Genomic DNA, 18,133 nt, shown 5'->3' with positions numbered 1-18,133 from the left:
TGGAGGTATTCGAAGGATTTATTAGCTATAGTAACTCCATCATTACCTTGGATAGGAAAAAGTGTATTTCGCAGATATCGTCCAGGGCTTTGTTTTTTAAATTGAAAAACCTCAGATTTCTAAAAGGCTCGTACACCATTACATTGTTAATGGCTTACTTGCGGGAACTCTCTGGCATGAAATTTGACACAAATTCTCTGAGCGGCGAAAACCATATGAATAATTCCGTCCAACATTATAGTTGCGGTTTTGATAACTGTCAACGGTGGTTTAATAATGGATTTGAAACGAAGAAAATGCCACGTGGGAATTGAAACGTCACCTCCAAAAAGATGTTTATTGACGTTTGTCCTTAATATGCGCGCCTTATCTTGGCCAAGTACTGAAATGGGTATCGTCCATTGTGATAACCTTCGTGATAATAAAGCTCTGTTGGTTATCGTATTTTCCATTTAAATTTTCCTATATTATATCCGTTCGCGAGTAATAGGTTCTGGAAACCCTTTCAGTTTTCATGTGTTTCAGCACTAGCAAAGTCTCAAGTATAGTTTAGGAGCATCCTAAATGAACAACGTTCACTGATTTGTTCGTTAAACGTAAAGCCGGCACTGAAAACAGAAAAATTGGGAATATGTCCCTAAAAGAACGCTTGTTATGGTGCCTAAAAAGCAACAGTATTCCGGTTATAGATACACAAGGAATAAAATGCACCATCAATCCCAAGTAAAAAGTAAAAATCGTGTATTTAAAAACCATTCGAAATATCTGCATTATTTTGGCTGCGGGGTGATTATATTGCAGTATATGTGATGTAACGTTTGCCGCACAACGCAACCAATACGGTGCCAGTGAAGCATGATATTTGGCAAGCTACCCTTACAAACGCATATTAACACCAAAATCTTGATCTTCATTCTTCTGATAAGTATGGAACCGTTCTCAGCTAGGAGTTAGGTAATTTTTTTGTAAATAAGTGTACGTAAATCAGTATGTAAATAAGTGCATATATGTTTGATGAGTCTGAAGTACAGTTGACATAATGCCTTTTCTTTGGTCGACACCATTTGCAACGTTGTTGCAGCTGTTGGACCACCTACAATCAATTCTTTTGGCCACGGTAGTTCTCAAGTTTCCAGTCTTCAACAACCTTCTGTTTTACTTCAACACCAAGTTCCAACTCTAAAGTTCAGGTAGAGTAGGCATCTTTAGAGCTGCTTCTCGTACATTTTAACAGAAAGTAAAATATTTTTTTAGGAAAAAACTGTCTACATGTGGGGAAATCACAAGGGGCAATGACCTCGTCGGCTTTGGCCAAAACTATTTACGCTCACGTAAACTTCATACGTGTTTTTACCTATCTTATGTTCTGGGCTTGGGATAGTCACATTAAATCAATGAATGTGACCGCGGTACACGGCATCCATTCTCTTAGATTACTGAGCCGTGATTTTTTTCCCTAGAGAATGGGTGTACATGACTTTACAGGCATGAAGATCGGGGCTGCCTGCTGGAGGGACATCCAGAAAAAACGGAACGAACAGACCTATTTACATATGTAGAATTTTGATAAGAAATATGTTAACCAAATACGCAGCATGCTTACTCGGCAACGGTTAAAAAGTTGTTTCCAAAACCGGATGGTGTTGTGTAAAGTGTTACTTGCGTAAATAGTTTACATGTTTCGGATATGGTATTCTGTAGATTAACTATTCGTTGGTCACAAAAATACAGATGCATTGGAGGGATAAGTGCACCTGTGTTTACATTCCACTTTCAAGGACAAAGTGCACATCTGAAAAATTAATTTGGAATGTGAAAATGGTGATTATAAAATTGTAACTGGACACTATAATCCAATAAAAAATGACACCCATTCCCCGGCATGGGGAAGTAATCAGATCACTACATTTACGCCATTGAATTATACTTTATGCAACGCTGACTCAATAAAGCAAGGCTGAGCTCTTGGAAAGATTAATTGAGCAAGCTGCAAGATAGGCCTGTGGATAGTGCTCATAATAATAGCGGCCATAACGCAGATTTTGGAGGAAATCTAGAGCCAAACAGAGGTTGGAAATGTTCAAATTTTATTTGCATATTTCAACGGAAAGTCTATTATTGATTTCATTCAAAAGATCACTTTAACTGTTGTCGGCTGCATACGAACTGAATCAAAATCTAAATGCATTCATTTACCCGGATAAATGGCCTAAGAACATTACACAATGGGCTTAAAACCATGCAGCTACTTAAATGGATGCTTAGAATGTGTACCATGATGGCTTCACAAATGATAATCTATTTCACGCCAGCCATATATCACAGCTTTACAGAACGGCTAGCGGTCTGTTTCTGTTTAGCTAGGATTCCCGATGTGTGGTATGACTCACACAATGTACTTCGCCACATTCTGACTCAAAGCGAAACACTTAAGTGACATTTTGGTTGCTAGGACCAAGCATCTGGCAGAGGCAAAACAACTTCGTCAATCAGTATTGCCAAATTCCTGTACTGGAATTTCAGATATTTTGGCACGAATATCCGCTGGTTTAACTCGCGCAGCCCTGCTTTGGAGAGCTCACAACTGTTGCACAACTAATCGGTTAGTCACTTTCTTTATTCGTACCCACGATGATTTCCAACAAATACAGGGACTTAACGTCAATGGTCGTTTGAGAACGGTTCACGTAAATCCTGATAGCTTCTGTTTCAATCCACTAACCAATGACTCGTCGGTTTCATTAAATTCAAACAACTAATTAGAAGATATCCGAGCAAAAGTGTTTATCTGGTCTTAACGAAATCAAAAACTGGTCACAAACTCCTTGATGCGAACAGCTTTCGAAATTCAATCGTCAGTTTTGATACACATCAGCTGACCGACTGGTGCATTCTGGTCAAATTTATGGCTTCTCGTAGTGAACTGGACTTATGGGCGTAGTGCATTATGGCTTGTTCTGCGAAGATTTCAGGTAACGTCAATGAGTGAAATATTATTTAGCCGGGAATAATAATGCCATTGTTATAAACTTGCTTCCCTTTCAGGTAAGATGTAGTTCAATACGTAAGCAGTGAATCTTAATATTCTTAACGCTAACTTTTTTCAATTCTTTTCCTGGCCTATGCGGCTCATTTGGTGAAACCTACAAGAAGATATCGCTTGGTGGTTGCTAAATATAGCCATAATCCAGTCATGCTGCATTAACCTTAGTGTGTTCTGCTCATTCTTGTGTAAAACAGTGTGCTTTCTGTCAATTCTTCACCGCATTAAGCTCAAACAGTGGAATTTGTTACACGTGAATCATCTATTTGTGTGAATCCCTCATTCAGTCCAGAAAAACAGAGCATTTTATATTAGTGTACTGATAGATATATTTACACCCGTAAACATTACAGGAGATCTAAAATAAATGACAGTCGCAGTATTTCATTGATTACTTCATCCATCCTTTTCTGGTAATAATTTTACCGTTAATTTTGCGTCCATTTGGGAACCGGTGGACGCTTCTTTTCATCACCGATATCCACTCAAGTGCGTTGTGGTTTTTGCGCATGATTTGTGGGGACAATTTAGTTCCTTTACGTTGTCCCGCGCTTACCGATGGAGTTGCATTTGAACAATGATCCGTCAATAATGCTCGAGAGACTTGATCATGAACGGTGAAGTGAAGCGGCAACCACTACGAACGCTGCCTCACGAAGGCTTTTGACAAGCCGCTCTATTGTTATTTTTTGCGGCATGAGGTGGATGGATAGCAAAAAAGGTTAGGCAGTTGCCTCATTTGTTTCCGGCATTCATTTAAGCTTTCATCCAGGTTTAACAATACCACATAATCAAACCCATTTGTATACTCAAGAATAAGACAGTAAATTTGAAACTTAACCATATCTTTGTTAAACTATTTTGTAAGTCATCCCTTGAAATAATATAGAAAATACACTGGTGCTATTGTTCAGCCGTGGATAACGAATTAAAACAGGTATCTTGTCAACTAAAAGTCTCTCATAGTATTTCTGTGCTAACTCTAATTAAATGCAGATATTTTCTCTTGATTTCTAGGCAGTGTGGTTTTCAGGTAACTTGTGAAATTTTTGCAAACTGTGCGAGGCCGCTTACTTTCTTTTGGCATGGAAGTCCATATGCACTTACAATGGATACAATGGAAAATTAGTTTGATACCGATTCTATTGCGATGTTATAATATTAAAACAATGTAACCCGCGAACCACCATAAGATCAATAACGACACTCCACATTTTTGATAGGTCTAAACTGTAGAAGGTTGCTGTGAATTATCCTTGATCCAAAATCCACATGTGTCTGAAGAAAGTCATGAAGTTTAAAATAAAGTCATCGAGTTACAAGTAAAGATGAGGTCTTGAAGTGTATCCCGAAAGTCTATCTCACAAACCTTTGTTTTAAGAGTAAAATGAGGCTGTCTATCCGTTATACTTTATGTATGCAACAAATATACCTACGTATGGATCGCTCGGCTCAACAGTGCCTGGTGGTAGTATCTGCAAACCAATAGAAATTCACGCACAACCGATAGTCAGTGAGATACGTTTACACATAGGTGGTGCCACATTCTGGCAATTATTCTGTGTCCTGTTCTGTCTGGAAGTGATTCATTTTTAGTTTAGAACATGTCCATCTATTTGAATGTCCTTCCTCCGAAGTAAGATAACTTCTATAAGGTTATCAGCGTTCCCAGTGGGGCCACATGGTAGATAGGTTTGAATCCCCTTCAATGAAGCACGAACTCTTGGTAGACTATTTGTTTTTACCCTCTTGTTTGATACGTTTTTTGACCGAACCATCTTAATAACTCGTAAACCTAACAAATCTGCTTGGCACTATCTTGTAGGTAATGCTTAAACAAATTTCGGACAGGTTTTACTTTCAGCTAATCTTGTGAGTTATCCAAACTTGTTCTCCCTATATTTTCCGACAAGAAATGTTGGAAACGTTAGCATTATCACATGGATCGTCATTATGTATTATCACTTAAGAGAGATCAGTGGTCATTGAAATACCAGCTTTGGAAAGGCGCGTTAGAAGACGCAGAATGATGCTGAAGGCACATGATTATTTGGGCCCGAACTGTGGGTTTTTTGGCAGGTAAATAACCAATAAAGAGTGGTTGAACATTTCAGCTATATGTGTTCATGGTAGACCAGCTGGCATGTTGCCTCCTGTCTTGCTTCCGGTATACAATAGATTGTTGCCTTGGGTCTACCTCAAACCGTGTCTTTCGTTTACAATACGCCTTCATAAGTTTTACGTTTTAAGGGTTTGCCAGTACTCGGTCTTACTTGGTGGCAGGCAATAATCTGTTAAACAAATCCAGTGCAAAGACTTCCAACAAAGGAATTAAGTTGATCCAGCTAGTTGCAGTTTATCCCACCTAATGTATTCAAAGGTAACGTTTTTGATTAAAACCGAGATGATAACTCTTGAGGAAGGAAGGATTAAAACAAATGGAACATTGGCGAGCAAAATATTGATTAGGGACGCGGAGAAATATTTATACCTTTTGAAAGTTTGAAACAACTTCTGACCGATCGTCTCTGTCTACGTTTATTTAATTGGAGACATGGAGAAATATTTATTCATCCCTATTTCCATTTGTGAACCATAAACTATCTGCCTATTTAAACATGTAAATAAAAAGGTGTCCTTGCTACCTATATCTTCCACCCAGAAAGAGCTTTGTTTGTCCGGTGGATACTTTTGAAGTCCCACAGTAATATGCGTATTGGAAAGATTTGTGCACACAATTACATAAAACGGATTTCCACTCTGCTCAACTTTACCATTCAAGTGAATCACGTACGTTATTAAACATATATTATTGCACCATCCCTCCAGGATGTTTAGGCGAGGGCAAAAACGTATCGGCGTTTATACCGACCAAATTATAACTGTTGGCTTCAGTGTGTACCTGCCTAAAACGTCAGCGTGAAAATATCCCGTCAAATGATATCTCTCCAGCAAGTGTGAGGATGGTGGTTTCAGAGAGAATGTGCTTCAGTTGATCATTTCTCAACATATACAAATACCACAAGACATCAGTTTAGTTTTGCGGTTCGAAGCTCAATATTACCTGCTAACATAAACATGATTCCTAATCAAAGACACCTAACTCTGAGCCCAGCTGCGAATAGTCATTACAAATGAGTGGCGGAACTGTGAAAGAGGAACATCACTCTTGTTAGCGCCCTAAACTACATTCTAGATACAAAGATGAATGTAAAAATGTGTAGGGGAACAATCAAAAGACCTTAGGCTTACTCTCCTTAGATTGTACCTGAGGTCGCACTTTTTTCAGTCAACGTTGAAACTAATGCAGTAACCAAATGGACTTGCTGTATCTAACTTGGAGTGGTTATATCTATGACTAAATATTGTAGAATAGAACAGCCAAACGGGCTTCACTACCTAACAGCTCAAGAACAAAATATAAGTATGGGACTTGATGCAAGGGTACAAGTGAACTGCGGTATGCCCCATGAACCGATTTTGCTCAAGTGATTTAAAATCGACGGTAGTCGAGTAAATGCCTGTTGGCATCAATCAATTGGCTAAAACATGATGGCCTAGCAAGGTGCATACAAAAATAGTTACTTCCTGGCCATTACGGTGCCGGCATCCCCCAATAATTTTGATGACTCGCTTCCAACTAATAGCGCATAGTCATCGTGGTGGTGAAAAGCCCGAAGTCAATACACTACCATTTTGTATTATTCCGTTTTTTGTAGGGTAGATAGAAGAGTAAGTGTGCCTCATTTCCAAATATTATTTTAGGCAGATGGCCAGTGATTGCGGTAGTAATCCGTGCGACTGATTCTAGTGTGGCATATGAGATCGTACATTGTGTACGTCCAACGCAAAATATGCTTGATCCGCTTCCGACGAGCAAGCATGTTTTGCAATAATTAGGCGTGTCTTGTGTAGGAAGTTTCCAAAGCCTTGTGTTCATTCTCTGGGATTCGGGACATCGTATGGTAGTAAGTGCTGTTTACCTGAAGGTTGAAAAGTTTATTTAGAGAGAGTTTATTGAGAATGACCTTCATTTTTTATCTGCTGATAATATGAGATGCAAGCCACGGATATTCGTCCCCAAATATTCCAAATGGCCTATGTGCTCTTCAGTCATATTGCGTATGACTCCACTGAACTATTCTGTTAAGGGCTCAGGGGTGGGTAATTAAATTGTTCTATTAGTGGAGTACTGTCATTTGAGCAACATTTTAAATTTGAAGCGAGAATCAACTGAATTTCAACGGAATTACTTTTTATGCTATTCTGCAGCATTCTTGTTAGTAGTTTAATTCAAGAAATACATGGTTAATTTTGGCGCAGACCTTGCATTTAAAACTGAACAGGCAACCGAATTTATCATTTGCATGCCTTTTAGGTTTCAGTGTCACAGAGTGACGAGGACAGGAAACGGCGATGCACATTGTGACTTGCTGTCTGTGTGCAAATGCTGAATTTTCTGTTAGCCTCCTTAAATCTGACTAAATGCCATGTTGGTCCTTGCAGTTCAGGATCAAACGTTAGGCCTATTGACCATATGACATCAAGCTACCATAAGACTCCATTTGAGCCATATGACCCCATCTGAGTATATGATGATTCACCTTTAATAAACAGGAAAAATGTACGCATAAGTATCGACCATACTAAAGAAAAAAAATTAATGGATACCGAAATACATTGGAAATTAGCTACTGGCATATTGCGCTGGAGTTCCTGCCCACAAAACTCATTCCCTCCGAGGGTAATTTTAATTAGAGAGAGTTTGTGGGTTTAGAAATTCAACACGCACACAACCCATACGACAAAACATAATATTGCTTGTTTACTGTAGCACTACATTTAAGCCTCTAATGTTGCAACAGTTCCCTATGAGTAACAATCAAAAACACTTTAGTAAAGCGCCCAGTTTTAGTTCCGCATGGCGTTTTGAAGTAACAAGACTAACCAAGGTAATTAGTTCTAAGTAACAATACAGTGGTTGCCTAGACAGCAGCAAAATGTCTCCGAAAGTCAAGGGTGAGGCAAAGTTGTATGATGCAAGTCAAGTGACATCTCCATTAGTAGTTGTGAAAAAACTATTAGCCATCAAAACAGCTTCTATTGTGGGCTAAATTTTTCATCGTTTTTTATTGCCATTTGCTTCACTAATCTCAAAACAATGATAACTAATGAGTCGTTCCTGGACACTGGATAACCAAAAAGTGTATTATCATTCATGCGCCCAAGATATCATCGTAGCTGTTTAGCTCTTTCCTTTTTGACCATCGCATGTCACGCAAAATAAGAATCTGTCTTAGCAATATTATTTTAAATGCTTTTAGTTTGTTTCATATCCGTTGAAGAAGGCAAGCGTGCCGTCGTTTTAAGTCGCTGAACAGTGTTTCCGGCGTTGCACCACACTCACGAAAAAATTTGGTACAGTGGAAAATGAGAAAGATGACTCATCCCCGGGCCCAGTACACCGGTTAATCCAATCCGAAAATCATGACTAAAGAGAGACCGACTCACTTATTCTGTATCATTAACCGTTATCTCAGTAATACATTCGTTTCACACAGTGGTACGCCGGTGATTCAGAGGTTCCATTTATTTAGTATCTGACATGTTACGACGGGAATATTCGAAATTCCAGATGAAAATCCACTAACGCATCGGTTTATCACCAAATCCTTTTTATACAGACCAACTACACTGTGTCGAATTCAAGTTCAATTCCGAGAACTGCACATTCGTATCCATTCGTTTTGGTTATCAGAACGAGGCGATGGTGTGAAGATACTAATTAATTCTTCAAACCAAAGAAGATCTGTAAAGGTTCGGTTATATTTATGCCAGAACAGTCTCGTGCAATTAAAAAAACAATCAGATCATGGTTAATCATTTCTTGTATGGAACATTTTCAGGCTTTTGAGGAATAACGGAAGCGTCGTCCCTGTGGATACCACTGTCCGTCGACTTGAAAATGCACAACTCGAACAAAGTTTTAACCGATTTTATGGCATCAATTCAGCGGCTATTGATAGTTACCCGTCACAAATAGTGAGATCCTAGTCGGGTGCACTCAATTATCCTGAAAACCAGTGAAAATATGTGTGTAGGAACGTTTTCCGTAGTTAAATTTGTTTCAATTTCCCATTGAAAAAATGATTTTAAATCTCACTATTTTGAGGAAATTCCAACATGTGCCCTAAGAAAAACACCGTGCACTCCCCTTAAGGTTTGAAAAAAACATTTCGCAGAAAAGCTCTATTTTAGCTTTGGGTATTAAGGACATGGTATGACTACATCACAACAGACGTTTGCCCAAGTGGTTAGCAGAGGGACGCTTTTCGGTACTTATCTGCGAATTAAGAAGGCAACCGTTTTCCACTTTTATTAACTCACGTAGACAGGATTTCCCTGAGCACTGAAATGTATTCATGATGGATTTAGTTTGATCATTTCACCCCCATGTCTCCTGTCGTTTATTAGCAAAACTGGGAGGAGTTATGGTAATTTTTTCTACACGTTATTTGGACGTAAGCGCAAAGCAAAACATCTGCAGATAAAAAGTGTTTTCTTTTGCATGACGTTTGCTAAATCTTCTTCAACACTTTCCTAAACGTTAGCTTTAAATAAATAAACCACTGAAAGCTTAATGACATCAAACAAAAGTAAATTAAACATGTGAAACTGGAAGACAACTAAGGGCAAAATTTACCTTAAAGATTAGGTTTGATCAAGGTGTAATCCACAGAACTGTGTAAACTGATGGAGCCTGAAATATCACATCCATCTCCAGTTTCCACTAATTGTTTTCTAATTAGAAAGTGTAGTATACGAAACGTGAATTCCCCTATAAATGCTGAGGAACGCTCTAAGCAGTTGGAGAGACATGGTTTGGTTATATGTAAATAATCAAAGGTACTTACCATCACATTCAAAGGGTTACAGATAATGAGTTGACGTTAGTTCGGTGGTATATTATTAAGCCGCTTTCGCATTTCCAACAGAAGGCTCTCCATTTCTCTAGGAATCTTCTGACAAATAGCCTCTGTCCTGCAAATCGCATTTATCCTTCCTTTATAAAATGTGTTTTATTTCTCCTGGTGACCAGCTGAGCGGGGGTAGATAAACTGCAGTACCCACTGCCTGCTACTTAAGATGATAAGAATTTACTCTGAAGGTGCGGTCAAATCGCATCCATTCAGTCACTCGTGTGCTGTCGTCTTCATGGAGTTTCATCAATTGATATAGAATGTGATTAGTAGCTACAGGTTGCTAGCACTCGGCTGCAGACCTGTTTTTCTCAGTTAATGGGTATGAATTTAGATGTCATTCCTGCTGTCAAGACACTCATCTTTAAATTTGCTATAAATAAAACCTGCACAAATTGATCTTTGGGCTCAGTATCTGCACCAGATTCACAAACTTGGTGCATTCAATTTGAATTAATTGCTAGCTCTTTGTGGCCCGAATTTTTGGGGTCTGTCTACGATTATTTCAGAATGCATCGCCTAGCTGCATGTCCAAGCTCGGCTCAAATCTTTAAGAACCCGTATTCGGACCAAAAGCGCCAACGTTTTCTTGTAAATCTAGTCAGGTCTGTTTATTCGTCAAGTTTTGCACTCCCCCTGTTCAAAAACAACGAAGGTGATGAAGTTAAAAATTAATCAAACGGTGATTGAATCATTCGAATTAAACAACATGGCATGGTTCACTCATTATCAAGCCGATGTGCATCACCAGCATTTCGAACTTATTAAATAACTATTCGCGATAGGAAGACTGATTCGATGCGCCCATTTGTGAGAAATTGTTAAAGATTGCTCTGTACACATTATAACAGCCTGCTTTCACGCAAGAAGCGATTGGTGGGATACGGAGACCGTGTCTTTTGTAGTCCTTTGTAATTTACGCTTCGTATGGGACTGTGAGTTACCAAAGCTGAATTTTGGTTACTCAGTTTGGGCATGTTTGAAAGGCATGCCCAAAGGCATAGAGTGCAGCTGGAAAAAGGACGGTAGGTCTGCGTACCATGCGGTACCATAATTAGAAGTGTTTTGCGTTAAGTTGTGCCAATTCGGCGCGCTTTTGTTCTAAATGCGATTTTTTCCAAATAAAGGAAGATGTTTTTTCGACCTTTCGATCATTCACGTTGGTATGCACCTAGATTTTGAAATTAACGGTCACGTCTTGTCATGTTACGGAGATTTTTGCTACCTCGACAAAACCATCTTTATAGAATGTAATCTTTAGTGAACCAAGTACTCTGATTTTCATATCAAGCGTTACATTCGATGACCTTCACAAGTGTAAATGGAGTAAGCGCCCATATGAATGCCAACTGTACACTAAATGTGGTTTTACACTTCCTCTGTTTTACCACAGCGAAGTCAGCATGTTTTGTTGATGAACCATTAAACTGATCAGAGGATTTTCAGTTAAAGTACTTGCGATCCGCTGCTCAGATTGAATTGACAACTGTCATGTTCTCAAAATAGTCAACACCAAGAGAATTGAGGCAACCTCAATGGACAACCATGTGCATTGGGCAAGTTACCACATGTGAATAGCCAACGACCGCATCTTCAATGTGAACTGAATAACAGTGCTTAAATATTGGATTCACTTCCTTGTATGATCCGAAGCTTGACAGTGCGGCCCATAGGTCAGCTCTGCATAACATTGTGATGACCGCCGAGGCACAGCAGATCTCTCCACCGAAACCTAAGCAAACTAGGTCAGATGGAGTAATTCATTTGTTACAAGCACACGCCTGATCAGAAGAGGGCCAGTCTGCCAACAGTCTACCTATTCCAATTCATCAAGTATGAGCCATGGGATTTGTTGCTCTTATTTCTGATCAGACTTCATTCTATTCCAATCTTTTATTATTTCTTGGCAGTGACGGTAAAGGCTCGTCTAACATTTTTCCGTTTAAGTTTACATGAGTAATATTCAAAAATCAAGGTTGCTCCCCACTTCCGATAAGTTCAATTCGCTAACCAAACATGATTCTGGCAGCCTCTCAAAATACTCTAGGATTGAAGGTAATTTATCCACGTTACTGCGAAAAGTTGGGCTCCCGAACTCAGCAGAAATCCCAAAAAGAACTGGGTATTTGAAATAGCGCATATATTGCCCTATATTACATCAGTTGCTCAACTGCATGTGATCATAAACAGAGTTTAACGTACTAAATGTGATCATAAATACACTCTGTCATCTGATTCATTGAAGTTTGATCACTGTCGGACAGCAAATGCATTTTTGCATCACTGCGTTGATACATACTTGAGAGGGATCCGAAATTTGTGGGTAGGTTAGGTGCTAACGAATGTATTAGAAGACTGCATACTGAAAAACTAAGCCCAATGGAGCGATGCTTACTCAAGTTGAGAACATGCTTGAACTTGCTCACTTCACTCGCAGATCGCATGTATGAGAACGCAAAAAACGTGGGAAACCCCATTCAGTATACTTTTGCACAGACTAGAAAAACGAAACGCCTTTTGTGCTAAGATTGGGCAATGTTGTCGGACGATATATCGTCCTTTTAGTATTCAGGTTCTTTCCCATTGACAAAGAAGGCAGGCTGTATGTCAAGCAACATCTCACCTTCAGTTACTGATCACTAGGCACTAAAAGGAGTGCGGTAAATTTTATACTAAACGATGGGATACGCAACATTAGAAAATAAGCCAGCTGTCTTTGAATGGACGGCCTTTCATTCAAATTGATCACGGTATATCGTTGTGAAATCAGGAATTTTGAGCCAATGGTTGATACACGTTCAGGTCGGTATCCTGAATCACGTGAAAGGCACGATTTACACGTGGTGAGCTGAAGTAAAATTCCAGCTTAAATTTTATCTTGTGCATGAAGTCAGTCTATTTTGCGCGGCAGGCAAACACGGTGGTTTTGTTTATTGTCTGGAATAGTCAGCTGCGTATTCCACCAATCTCAGGAGAGAATCGAACACGCAGAGTTACTTCTCGTGATCGTTCAGACTTGGACCTCAATTCCCAATATTACAAAACCATTAGCTTTCTACTCTTCGATTTACACCAACTAGCCCTGTATTACTTACCCATTTATGTGAAAATCACTCTGACATGATCATAATTGTAGCGAATTTTATAGTGCTAACTTATCAGCCGGAAGGCTAAAATTTTAGTGCTAACTTATCAGCCGGAAGGCTAAATGTTCCTATGAGGTGCGCCCTATCGATGAATCTCATTGATGTTAGAAGGGTTTCGCAGTGTTTCTTATCTATCACGGATTTTTTTGCCTTGAAGGATGACATTTTGGTTGAAGCACTGTTTACTTCAAACGAGCTTCCCAATATAGTCAGTGAATAAGCGATGGGTGCTGAGTTTGTAATGTCTTCTTGATGGGTTTGGAGGGCCCAAAGGCACATTCTTTCGACGCAGCTTGTCCGTTTCTAAATAAGAGACCAATTTATTTCCGAAAGAAGTTGCAGTGAATGGTGGAAGATACCAATATTATTTCAAACTTAGAGAATACATGTTGACGAATGGATAGTATGAAGAATATCAACAATTCTGCTGGACCATTTACCAAGCAAGTTAAAATATTTCATGTTCTGTGTTCTTCCCGTGCCCATTGAGTCCAGTAGAATCCGGTTATACAAGCTTGACTATTGTGCTCGGAAAATCGTCTTGCATTCAGATGTTCGCTGAACAAAATAATGAAACGACCCTGCTTATGACACTTTTGAGCGTCTTTGAACGGTATTCTTTACGGTCTGGACTGTTCTATTGCACACAAATGCTAACATGCTGGAGTCTGATGATCATATTTCATCGCCTTGCTTGATAACTTTATTTTTATAGTTGGGTATCTGTTTTACTCAGGCTGCAGACGTTGCCAGTAACAGTGCAGTATCTGTATTATCGTGTGATTCAAGCTTATCTATTATCACACAAACTATCAGAATGTGCGTCTGATTGAATCTTTTAATGACTCCTTATCATCCACCTGTTACTCAGTTGAATTCAGGATTCATTGTTCCGTCTCAGCATGCTGAATAAAAAGGAGAACCTTTTTAGCACTCAGTCACCAGTGCACTCATGTAAAGAAAATTGAGTTTACTTTAGAAGTTACCAGAGGCATGATCCAAATAAACCCATCAAGTATGTGAAGGCCTATTATATTTGCGATGAATATTTCATAAAATCAGCTCGACAAGGGATGACCTCTTGAGGAAGCGGTACCGCTGATATGTGGCATAGTTCCTCTTTCGTTATTGGACAGTCCAAATATCAAATTACAGAATTCTGGTGTGAATACAAGTGGGCACGTCAGTTGGTTTGCCCAGATGTATCATGAGTGACAAAGCCATGAAAGTTTCTCATGCATTTGCGAGTTAATTCAAAAGGAAATAATGTGCCTATAGGGCATTATGACGGCATACATTAATGTGTAGAGTGATGTTCTCAGCAAAATTGTCCTTGCCGACTTTAAGACAAAATCTGCGAAGTTATCACCAGGCGAAAAATTCCATTTCTGAAATTGCAGTGCCACACGTTATTCATTCTCACGTATTTTGAAGTGCCTTAAAATGGTTTTTCAAAAGCCGGGGAGAGCATGTGATGGCAGCCTTATGAATTCAAATTCAAAAGGTTTGTGAGGAATCAGGTTATATGGTAATTGTAGAATATGGTTTTCAGTTAGCATAAGATAGGCGATCTCACCTGACAAGTTTATTCCTAATCTCGATTTTTGTGGCAAATAGTCCTCTATTGGACAGTGTTTCAAACGTAGTTTCATTCAGCATTGTACCCAAAAGATTTATTTTGGACAAAAGATAGTTTCAAGAAGTGCCGTTCCACCGGCATTTCTCGTGACTCTCTCTTTATATGACTGTTTTGCATTTTATTGTGAAGTTTGTTAATGATTTGTCTTTTTGAGTATTGCTACATCCTGATCCTCCAGATCCGTGTTACACTGTTCATTGCATTTTATGTCCATTTTATCCCCGTTTCGTCAGGTTTTAAAGTAATTTCACTCGTTAGAGATTTTCACGCAGCATTCCGTATATTGTAGCATTGGCATGTCATGGGGAATATATCCGAAATGTATTACAAAGATAGGTAAATTATGCACGTGTATTCCACCTCCAAAAATAAGGTTTGCCAATAAATTTAACCTCGTTTTTGACTTTCTATTGGTGGGTAACAAATAAGCAAACCGTGCTAGTCTGACAGCCTTTTTTATGCTGTTGTACTGGCAAATGTGCCGTCTAACTGACTTTGCAACTTAAAAAACTTTACTGAAAATGTTTTACTCGGTTACCTGAATAAACACTGTTCGCTCATTTATAGATCCTGTGGTAGGATAAGGCACGTATAAAACCCCTTGCAACTAATTTGAAACGTTAGATTGAAAAGTAATTTCCGGGGAAGTGGTCGACGTGGTCGTCCGATTCCCCTCAGCCTTCATAACGGTAGGATTTTCATCAAAAGTTTCCAATAAACCATACTCAGGTTATTATGTATCTTCCTCTAACTGCAGTCACAACTGAAATTTTCCCTCCCTACAATTTCTTTCTAGACCAAAGTTCCCACTATACGCTTATTCCTGAGCCAAATAATGTATTTGCTTATGGAACCAGTTCATACAAGTTGGTTTCTGACACTAATGTAACAGCTGCAGAGCAGTTAACTTATGAGGGCAAACATTAAGTATAAGTCAGGTTTTGAGCTCAATAGAGTGATTCACATAAATTAGGCAATGCATAGCTTGACTGCCGAAAATTTCTGAACACAAACTGCCTCTTGAACAAGTACTATCTAAGGACTATACAAATTGTTGTGTAAACGATCATTCCCAAGAAATCAAAAGTTGTAACAAAAGGCCGGTCAACGAAGTATTCACTTTCTAGGGTGTCAGCTGATCAATGATGGTTAGTTTATACTTTTTACTTACAAATGACTGGCAGGGCGACCAGAAGTCTGAATCCTTCGAGTTCCTGTCTTTGTCACTTTGCTCCAAATACAGGTCACCTTATGGGGTGTGGCTTTTACTGGACAGAACGCGCTTGATGAACTTGGTATATTTGTTTTGTGTGATAGGATTTCAAGTTGTGAAGCATACCGAGATTTGCTTAGGGCCTCTCAAGATCTGGATTTTAGTGACTTCGAGAACTTTGCTTTAAAAAAGCACTGTCATTTATTCTGTGCCTTTGGTACAATGTACTACAGTTTTCTGCACAGCCGTAACTTGTTACATTGCTTGATTAGTGGAGATGTTGTGTAATGTTTTTCAGTTTTTTTTTAAAACGTCCAGTCTCATCTGGCAGAAGTTCCAGAGTGCATTTAAATTAGGCTGGATAACCCCACGTCCTGGTCAGCAACTATTTTTCGGAGGAGTAAACATACAGCTCGGCACCATTGGTGAAAGAATTCTAGGCAAGCGCATGACTTTGTTATTTGGAGTATCCAGTAGGACAGCCAAACTAAGTGCATGAAAATGTTGAATGAAATGTTTTCTGAAAAATTGTGAACGAAAAAAGATGCGGTGTCATACTGGGTTTTCAGTAATTGGTTCTGTCTAGGGAGTAAATATAAAAAAATTTATTACAGCCTTTCCTTGCTGTGAATCTTCACGGTCATTCCGCTGGCCTTGCAAATCTCATGTATTGAGTAACGTAAATAAACCTTTAACCTTCGTTTACGCGCAAAAGGCCAAATTCAACTGCCTCAGGAAGGGTAAACTAAAAGTTCTTGTTTCCTGAAATTTCAGAAAAATTCAAAACCAGAGAAAGCACATAAATCTGATTTTGTGCCTAAAAGCAATAATCTCCTCAGATTTACCTGTAAAATGGGCCAAATTTTGTTCTAAAAGGCTTTCTCGTACTTATTAAAAATTTAATAAATTGGATTCCTTTTAATTTTGTAGGACACAACGTCCAACAACCACATCTAACTCCGAAGTAAATGGCAATCAAAGTCGTCATCTTATGTAATTTGGCTCTGTAATCATTGAGCGCTATTGACTACTTGGTTGTGACAAAAAGGAGTTTGTGATTGTGCGGGATAGAAACCGAAAAAAGAAGAACAAAACTTTAGAAATCCTAATAATATTAGGGCCGGTAAAATATCTGAGGAGACAATTAAACTCTTTTAGAATTTCCCCTATGCCACTAACGTAGCATTCCTATGAAATATATACCACAGATAATTCCGTATCTACAGTTGTCCACTTAAAAGCCTCCACGTCTTTAAAAGTTACTGGCTGGGAGACTAGACGAAATGGAAACGAGGGTGTAACCTAGACAACACTTCTAAAAAATGTGATGTCCATTGTTCTGCGGATTTCTCTCTTACAACTTTCCAAACATACCAATCTCAGAAAGATTCTGATTCAAATAGTCGTTGAATTTTTATGAGTTTTCTCACTATCGTTGTTTACCCACGAATTTGTCTATCCCTGTTACCAACTCATCTTTTACTCTCTTCCTTACTGTTCAATCAGAAACCCTCACTTTGAACACATTTAGTTGAATGGGCGCTCCTAACATTCAGAGTAAGTAGTAATAGTGTTGTTTCTCCGGGTGTGTTTATCAGCTTGGACGATACTCCTGTGTCCTTAACAAACTGATCTACAAGACCTTAGTCTGTTTGAGGAAGTTCCAAGTTAATTTCAATAAACTTAATTTATGCTTGTGCTTATTGGATGAACAGTCAAAACACTGAATCCGGAAACAGCCAAAATCATAACTAATCCCTGCCCTAGTTCTCCTCACAATGAAGACAAACGTTGACCATTGCGTCCGACGACACGCGGCTGGATTTATTCAGAAGAAAAAACATTTGTGTGGTCATGTTTAGATGTAGACATCCAGTATGGCACACTTCACTGGAGAGCAGCAAAGGGTGTGTACTTCAAGGGGTTGTGGCTAAATAACCCTGGACAATATGTTAAAGCCACCTGATGCTGTACGACGGAGAATTCCACGGAGTTAACCAACTTGCACTATTTTCTTGTAAACGACGTACCGCAACATCCAATAGTTCTCAGCATGTACCGAATCATCCAAATAAAATAACTTTTTTTATAATGGAACGAATTCAATTTTGA

General features: G+C 38.9%; 1 protein-coding gene across 1 annotated transcript in view; it reads right to left on the bottom strand.

Moving 5' to 3' along the window:
- The window catches only part of T265_04439 (hypothetical protein), a gene marked incomplete at both ends in the record, with an annotated part of 108,528 nt that overhangs the window by 64,514 nt on the left and 25,881 nt on the right, over nucleotides 1-18,133 (bottom strand). The gene's annotated exons all lie outside the window — the stretch shown is intronic.

This window comes from Opisthorchis viverrini (genome assembly GCF_000715545.1).
Source record: "Opisthorchis viverrini unplaced genomic scaffold opera_v5_73, whole genome shotgun sequence".
NCBI lineage: Eukaryota > Metazoa > Platyhelminthes > Trematoda > Opisthorchiida > Opisthorchiidae > Opisthorchis > Opisthorchis viverrini.
The sequence above is the reverse complement of the archived record's forward strand: the minus strand, read 5'-3'. Positions and strand labels throughout refer to the sequence as shown.